Consider the following 9840-nt stretch of genomic DNA (forward strand, 5'->3'; position numbering starts at 1 on the left):
TTTTAATTAAACATTGTGAAAGACGTGCAGTGTAATACTGAGCCCATATCATTCAGCTATACACCAGGCTAGCTATGTAAATAAATAGGAACTAGTGAACCTTGACTAGGTTCCAAAATTAGCAGTGAAAGGATTTTCATAGTTGCCAATCAACATGTTACTGTACTTCCAGCAACACTTGCTCAATCTTGCACTACTCCTTTCACTCCTTCTGGTCATCAGATAGAAGGAAAACTTGCACATATAACTAAAGTTACAACAGCCACAAGTAGTGTCAAATGGTAAAACAGACGGGTTGTGACGATCCTTTCATACCTTTGATGAAACCTACTTAAGTGTCAAACATCCTCTTCTTGGTACTCAGGTTCACAAGTAGAACAGAGAACAAGAGCAAGAGAGAGAACTAACCCATTTACTGAAGATTATAAATAGTGGAAATGGGTATAAATCTGAAAACACTAATGGGCAACCTAAAAAAAAAATAAAATTCAAAGGTATGCTACAAAATGATTCACAGAGGTAAAAAAAAAAAAAAAAAAAAAAAAGATTGCCTTCTGGGTCCCCCCTATTAGAAGATAGAGAAAAAATATCAAGCTTCAAAAGAATACACTGAGATTTCAGACTTCAGCAGTGGGAATAAGGGGCAAGAACTATAACTGAATTAGAGGTGCTAACAGGATACAGAACAATGGAATGGGTTACAAAGAGGAAGAAGGTTATTACATTCTGAGATCAGCCTTACTCCTGTAGCTACAGGTATAAAACACACAAACTATCTCATAAAAGATAAATCTTTAAATTTTTATTATTTATTATCACACTGGCCGATTCCCACCAAGGCAGGGTGGCCCGAAAAAGAAAAACTTTCACCATCATTCACTCCATCACTGTCTTGCCAGAAGGGTGCTTCACACTACAGTTTAAACTGCAACATTAACACCCCTCCTTGAAATATAAAAGACAATAGAAACACAAGGTAAACGTATTCTTTCAACAAACCGGCCATATCCCACTGAGGTAGGGTGGCCCAAAAAGAAAAGCGAAAGTTTCTCCTTTTAAATTTAGTAATGTATACAGGAGTTGTGTTCACACTTATAATTGTAATATTTCAATTAGACAACCAAGGTTCCATTGTATACAGTAGAACCTTGGTTGTCGAACACACTACTTCTTGAACAAATCGGTTTTCAAACAAGGAACTTAAGAAAAAATGTCCTGGTTTTCGTACCTGCTCTGGTTGACCAACAATGCTCCCAAGGTTGGAAAAAAAAAAAGAAACGAAATTTGATGGAAAACTTACGGAATTATGCTATCACAAAGTTGCGGTCTCAGCGATATTTACACACTGGCGATTTCGCCCACTTTGAGCTCTATTTTGGGCCAATTCCATTGCTCCAGTCAACCAAACTCATAGCTATTTTGCTAGAACTCCTTTCACTCTATCAACTGAATACAAGAAACCACCCATTTACCTATTTCAACTACCCAATAAAGTGATCTGAAATTACTAATTTGGCCAATTTCACACAAAATTCAAGAAAGGCCAATTTCAAAATAGGGTCCAGAAAAAACAATGCAGACATTCCTGGCACTAAAATAACATTTTCTCTGTTTATTAGTCACATCTCCAGGCCCCTCTTATATTACACTTGCTTTTCGTTTTTTAATTTTTATTCGCACAAAAAATTTAAGATTTACTATTATTCAGAATGCTGCATAATTGTAATAATTGTATAAATAATGTCAACACATTCATGAATGCATATTAGCCCCACCAGTTGAAGTGTACTGGATGCGTGGTGTGATTTGTTTACTCTTGAGTATCGACCGAAATCAAACATTTCTGCTACTTTGAGCTCAGTTTCAAGCAACTTTTAGTTTGTAAACCATTCAAAATCATGTCTATTTCTATCAAATGAGACCAAGAAAATGAGAACGCAACCATAAATACCATACAAAATACAATGGTACCTCGAGTTTCAAACAGCTCCCAACTGGAACAACTATTTAAGTGTATTTTTGTAAGTGCTTTTGTAAGTGTATTTTTGAGGATCTGAAAGGGACTAATCTAATTTACATTACAGTGGAACCCTGAGTTTCAGCCACCCTGAGTATCGGCCGCTTCAGTTTCGACCGCTTTTTTCAGCTAATTTTCTCCCGAGTTTTGGCCTGTGCCCCGTGTTTCAGCCAGTGTACCAGGCCTGTCCGCCTGCCCGCGCAGGCGTCGTAAGCCAGTCTAGCTTTGTTTATCCTTGAGTGAACATTACCCTGCATGCTCATCCAAACGTTTCACAATAAATTCATTGTGTTTAGTGCTTGTTTAATGCTTGTAACCGTGAAATAAGCCACCATGGGCCCAAAGAAACTTTGAACTCTGCTTGGAGAAAATTGTGGCCACAATGTGTCCTACAGAGGGATTTGGAAGGGTTTGAGACTGACCCTGATGACCCTACACCTATTGTGGAATCTATTGTGTCTTTGGGGATGTCCATGGGGTTGGATGTAAGTGGCGAGGATGTGGAAGAGTTGGAGGAGGACCACAGGGAAGAGCTAACCACTGACGAACTACAAGAGCTTCAACTGGAACAGCATCAGACCACAGCTGAGGAACTTGCTTCAGAGGAGGAGGGAGGAGGAGTGAAGGAGGTGCCTTCTTCAGTGATTAAGGCCATGTGTGGAATAAGTTGCAAAGTTTTGTGGAAAAATACCACCCTGAGCAAGATGCAACAAGCCATCTCTGCAACATGTTCAGTGACAAAACAATGTCTCATTTTAGGCGATCTTAAAGAGATGCCAGTTATTTTGAGTTATTTTGTGCGACAGGGGTCCAGTGATTCTAAAGCTGATCCTAGTGGCATTAAAAGACAAAGAAGGGAAGTAATCTCAGATAAGGACTTGTTACCTAAGTCTTTATGGAAGGGGATTCCCCTTACAAACAATAAGTCCTCCCTCTCTCCTCCTCTCTATCTTCCAGATGCCAGCAAGACTCTACATAAATTTGATTTTAAATGTTCATTTAAATGTTTATTTATGTATTGTATTACTCATTTAAGTACTATATGTATGTTTTAAGTATATTATATGTATGTTAAACTATAGTTATTCTTTAAAAAATTATTTTTTTTGTGAATATTTTTGTGGGTCTGGAATGGATTAACTGTATTTACATTATTTCTTATGGGAAATACTGCTTTGACTTTAGGCCTTTTCGAGCTTAGTCCTAGCTCCTGGAACAGATTATGGCCGAAACTCGGGGTTCCACTGTATTCCTTATGGGAACAAATTTGTTTGGTATTGGCACTCAAACAGCCTTCGAGAACGAATTAAGTTCATGACTTGAGGTACCACTGTACACTGCAAAACTGCTGTTTTAAACCAAAAACACAGTTGCAGTTTTTTCTCATTATGCACTGCATGCTGCAGGATTTTTTTTTATACTGCACACACACTAACCATGCAGACCCATTCTCTCACATGTAGGCCTACCAGCCTTCTCCCACAAGATTTGAAGTCACTAGAATTTTGCCATTAGATCTCCTCTGACAGGTAAGAGGCAGCTAAATTTTAATTTACTGTACAGTATTTCAGTTAAATTTTCATTAAGTATTTCTTTTTACAGTTTCCCTGTGCTGTATAATTTTATACAATGTTTTACGTAGTAGTTAGTACATTAATATTAATAAATTATTATGCTGTCATTTGGGGTCTGGAACAGATTAATTCCATTTACATTATTCTTTATGGGAAAAATTGCTTTGGTTGTTGTCCATTTTGGTTGTTGAACCGACATCTGGAACGAATTCAGTTCAACAACCAAGGTTCCACTGTATGTACTTGACAGATTACAGAAAGTGAGAGTAAGTCCTAATCAGATTAAAGTTCTTATGTCAAAGTCTTACATACTTTGCAAGGAATTCCAATATACAACACAGATATAATATTATTATATCTTATATACATGCTGGTACTTAAGGCACATAACAGAAAATGAGTGAGAAAATAATTGTTAAGCTGAGTGATGTGCCATAACAAAACATGCAGACATGATGCTGTAATCAGTGTTCTAATCATCAACCACTCCCACACAAAACCTTAAAATATATGATGAATTCAACACAGTACATAAGCTGAATATGAACATAGCTCTGCACTTGTACCTATAAATGGGTAATTACAAACAGATAATATGTTGTAATTATACACTTCCTACACCTGCAACCCAACATGATGTACTGTACAAGGAAGACAAATAAAATTACAACCACTGGCAAGACCAACATTACTAAGTTTGTTCCTTAAGAGGCATTTCTGAACCAGTTTTAGTTATCATGGATTTCCTCAATGCCTGATTGTTCCAGAGTTTCAATATTCCAATAATTATGAATGTTTGTGAATGAGTCATAAAACTATATTAACAATATTGCAAATAAATAACATAACAGGTAGGGGCTTGAACCCATGGCAGGTGAGCTCAAAAACTTTCAGGCCAGTCTGCTTAATAACCACCACTTGCCTATGTTGGCTTAACAAGATCCATCCAACTAGGTTATATTTCTATACACCACAGAAGTGTCAGAATTGGCCCCACTGTGACCACAAATGCAAGTTTTTACAGACATATACCACACCAGACAGAGAAGAGTGAGAATAAGAGAATAAACACTAGGAGTCACCTGCTCTGCACTCTGCCTACTCTGCGATTACCTTCAAGGTAGATCTCTAAGAGTAATTCTCAACTGGACAGCGTCAACAAGACACCCTATTGGTGCAAGTGTTCCACAGGGAAGTGTGCTTGGGCCATTGTTACAGAATGTCTACCTCAATGACCTTCTTCATCTCCCAGAACCCCATGCATATACAGATGACTGTACTCTGACATTTACTTATCCAAAGGAGGAAATACCAGCTGCTCTAAGCTACATCAGTTACCAGCTTACAGCTATATCAGCCTGGGGAAACACAAATGATGATGGTCTAGGCATCATGATGGTAATGCTAGAGCAGTGATAAGAAGGAATGGGAATGTGCTGGTACCCAGGAAACAAACTGATATCCTTGGGGTAAAATTTCACTCCAAACTGATTATGAAGAACCACGTTGTAAATCCTGCAAACAGAGCAGCCACGAAGCTTACAGCACTTAGACATAGCTTGCATCTTCTCAACAGTAGAGATTACAAGATTCTGTACGAGGCACAAATATGCTCACACCTTCAGAGTGCTCCACTTTCTTGGACTGCCTACCCATCTCATCTGCGATTTCTTGACACAATAGAGAGAGCAGAACAAGATGACTCATCTCTTGCCTGGACCCAGTCTGGATAGATTTGTCATTTCAGCAGAGCCAATTTTGTACAAGGCCAATATTGTACGAGGCTCCACTCCAAACAAAGCGATAAGTGAGCTTCTTTCTACACAAGATGGGCAGCAAACAGCAACTACACTCTTGAGTGTACCCTTCCTCAGAATATCACTTCATCTGAGATCATTAATTCTTAGGATGACTCGAGTCTGGAACAGGTTCAAACAGAATAATGACGTCAATGAAATTAATTCAGATGACCAAATGAAATCGCTGACCCACAGATGGCTCCAACTTCATCCTGTTCCCTATATATATATATATATAAATATATATATATATATATATATATATATATATATATATATATATATATATATATATATATATATATATAATATATATATATATATATAATATATATATATATATAATATATATATATACAGTAATATATATATATATATAATATATATATACAGTAATATATATATATATAATATATATATACAGTAATATATATATATATAATATATATATACAGTAATATATATATATATAATATATATATACAGTAATATATATATATATAATATATATATACAGTGGCCGTCTCCCACCGAGGCAGGGTGACCCAAAAAAGAAAGAAAATCCCCAAAAAGAAAATACTTTCATCATCATTCAACACTTTCACCACACTCGCACATTATCACTGTTTTTGCAGAGGTGCTCAGAATACAACAGTCTAGAAGCATAAACATATAAAGATACACAACATATCCCTCCAAACTGCCAATATCCCAAACCCCTCCTTTAAAGTGCAGGCATTGTACTTCCCATTTCCAGGACTCAAGTCCGACTATATGAAAATAACCGGTTTCCCTGAATCCCTTCACTAAATATTACCCTGCTCACACTCCAACAGATCGTCAGGTCCCAAGTACCATTCGTCTCCATTCACTCCTATCTAACACGCTCACGCACGCTTGCTGGAAGTCCAAGCCCCTTACCCACAAAACCTCCTTTACCCCCTCTCTCCAACCCTTTCGAGGACGACCCCTACCCCGCCTTCCTTCCCCTATAGATTTATATGCTTTCCATGTCATTCTACTGTGATCCATTCTCTCTAAATGACCAAACCACCTCAACAACCCCTCTTCTGCCCTCTGACTAATACTTTTATTAACTCCACACCTTCTCCTAATTTCCACACTCCGAATTTTCTGCATAATATTTACACCACACATTGCCCTTAAACAGGACATCTCCGCTGCCTCCAACCGTCTCCTCGCTGCTGCATTTACCACCCAAGCTTCACACCCATATAAGAGTGTTGGTACTACTATACTTTCATACATTCCCTTCTTTGCCTCCATAGATAACGTTTTTTGACTCCACATATACCTCAACGCACCACTCACCTTTTTTCCCTCATCAATTCTATGATTAACCTCATCCTTCATAAATCCATCCGCCGACACGTCAACTCCCAAGTATCTGAAAACATTCACTTCTTCCATACTCCTCCTCCCCAATTTGATATCCAATTTTTCTTTATCTAAATCATTTGACACCCTCATCACCTTACTCTTTTCTATGTTCACTTTCAACTTTCTACCTTTACACACATTCCCAAACTCATCCACTAACCTTTGCAATTTTTCTTTAGAATCTCCCATAAGCACAGTATCATCAGCAAAAAGTAACTGTGTCAATTCCCATTTTGAATTTGATTCCCCATAATTTAATCCCACCCCTCTCCCAAACACCCTAGCATTTACTTCCTTTACAACCCCATCTATAAATATATTAAACAACCATGGTGACATTACACATCCCTGTCTAAGACCTACTTTTACCGGGAAGTAGTCTCCCTCTCTTCTACACACCCTAACCTGAGCCTCACTATCCTCATAAAAACTCTTTACAGCATTTAATAACTTACCACCTATTCCATATACTTGCAACATCTGCCACATTGCTCCTCTATCCACTCTATCATATGCCTTTTCTAAATCCATAAATGCAATAAAAACTTCCCTATCTTTATCTAAATACTGTTCACATATATGCTTCAATGTAAACACCTGATCTACACATCCCCTACCCACTCTAAAACCTCCTTGCTCATCCGCAATCCTACATTCTGTCTTACCTCTAATTCTTTCAATTATAACCCTACCGTACACTTTTCCTGGTATACTCAGTAAGCTTATTCCTCTATAATTTTTACAGTCTCTTTTGTCCCCTTTCCCTTTATATAAAGGGACTATACATGCTCTCTGCCAATCCCTAGGTACCTTCCCCTCTTTCATACATTTATTAAACAAAAGTACCAACCACTCCAACACTATATCCCCCCCTGCTTTTAACATTTCTGTCATGATCCCATCAGTTCCAGCTGCTTTACCCCCTTTCATTTTACGTAATGCCTCACGTACCTCCCCCACACTTACATTCTGCTCTTCTTCACTCCTAAAAGATGGTATACCTCCCTGACCAGTGCATGAAATTACTGCCTCTGTTTCTTTCTTAACATTTAAAAGTTCCTCAAAATATTCTCGCCATCTACCCAATACCTCCATCTCCCCATCTACTAACTCCCCTACTCTGTTTTTAACTGACAAATCCATATTTTCCCTAGGCTTTCTTAACTTGTTTAACTCACTCCAAAATTTTTTCTTATTTTCATTAAAATTTCTTGACAGTGCCTCTCCCACTCTATCATCTGCTCTCCTTTTGCACTCTCTCACCACTCTCTTTACCTTTCTTTTACTCTCCATATACTCTGCTCTTCTTATAACACTTCTGCTTTGTAAAAACCTCTCATAAGCTACCTTTTTCTCTTTTATCACACCCTTTACTTCATCATTCCACCAATCACTCCTCTTTCCTCCTGCCCCCACCCTCCTATAACCACAAACTTCTGCCCCACATTCTAATACTGCATTTTTAAAACTATTCCAACCCTCTTCAACCCCCCCACTACTCATCTTTGCACTAGCCCACCTTTCTGCCAATAGTCGCTTATATCTCACCCGAACTTCCTCCTCCCTTAGTTTATACACTTTCACCTCCCTCTTACTTGTTGTTGCCACCTTCCTCTTTTCCCATCTACCTCTTACTCTAACTGTAGCTACAACTAAATAATGATCCGATATATCAGTTGCCCCTCTATAAACATGTACATCCTGGAGCCTACCCATCAACCTTTTATCCACCAATACATAATCTAATAAACTACTTTCATTACGTGCTACATCATACCTTGTATATTTATTTATCCTCTTTTTCATAAAATATGTATTACTTATTACCAAATTTCTTTCTACACATAGCTCAATTAAAGGCTCCCCATTTACATTTACCCCTGGCACCCCAAATTTACCTACTACTCCCTCCATAACATTTTTACCCACTTTAGCATTAAAATCCCCAACCACCATTACTCTCACACTTGATTCAAAACTCCCCACGCATATATATATATATATGTATATATATATATAAACATATATATATAGCTTATATCTATTAATATATATATATATATACATATGTATATATATATAGATATATATATTAATACATATATATACATCTATATAATATATATATATCTATATATATATATATATATATATATATATATATATACATATATATATATATATATATATATATATATATATATATATATTTTGGGAGATGTTAAGTGAATGTATAGGAGCCTTTGAACCAAGTGAGAGAGTAATTGTGGTAGGGGACTTGAATGCTAAAGTAGGAGAAACTTTTAGAGAGGGTGTGGTAGGTAAGTTTGGGGTGCCAGGTGTAAATGATAATGGGAGCCCTTTGATTGAACTTTGTATAGAAAGGGGTTTAGTTATAGGTAATACATATTTTAAGAAAAAGAGGATAAATAAGTATACACGATATGATGTAGGGCGAAATGACAGTAGTTTGTTGGATTATGTATTGGTAGATAAAAGACTGTTGAGTGGACTTCAGGATGTACATGTTTATAGAGGGGCCACAGATATATCAGATCACTTTCTAGTTGTAGCTACACTGAGAGTAAAAGGTAGATGGGATACAAGGAGAATAGAAGCATCAGGGAAGAGAGAGGTGAAGGTTTATAAACTAAAAGAGGAGGCAGTTAGGGTAAGATATAAACAGCTATTGGAGGATAGATGGGCTAATGAGAGCATAGGCAATGGGGTCGAAGAGGTATGGGGTAGGTTTAAAAATGTAGTGTTAGAGTGTTCAGCAGAAGTTTGTGGTTACAGGAAAGTGGGTGCAGGAGGGAAGAGGAGCGATTGGTGGAATGATGATGTAAAGAGAGTAGTAAGGGAGAAAAAGTTAGCATATGAGAAGTTTTTACAAAGTAGAAGTGATGCAAGGAGGGAAGAGTATATGGAGAAAAAGAGAGAAGTTAAGAGAGTGGTGAAGCAATGTAAAAAGAGAGCAAATGAGAGAGTGGGTGAGATGTTATCAACAAATTTTGTTGAAAATAAGAAAAAGTTTTGGAGTGAGATTAAC

The 9840-nt window shown here is 37.2% G+C and overlaps 1 protein-coding gene across 9 annotated transcripts in view; it reads right to left on the bottom strand.

Annotated features, from left to right (window-relative positions):
* The window catches only part of LOC128696182 (serine/threonine-protein phosphatase 2A 56 kDa regulatory subunit gamma isoform), a 154611-nt gene that overhangs the window by 74345 nt on the left and 70426 nt on the right, over positions 1–9840 (bottom strand). The gene's annotated exons all lie outside the window — the stretch shown is intronic.

The sequence above is a fragment of the Cherax quadricarinatus genome, chromosome 48 (assembly GCF_038502225.1).
Source record: "Cherax quadricarinatus isolate ZL_2023a chromosome 48, ASM3850222v1, whole genome shotgun sequence".
Lineage (NCBI taxonomy): Eukaryota > Metazoa > Arthropoda > Malacostraca > Decapoda > Parastacidae > Cherax > Cherax quadricarinatus.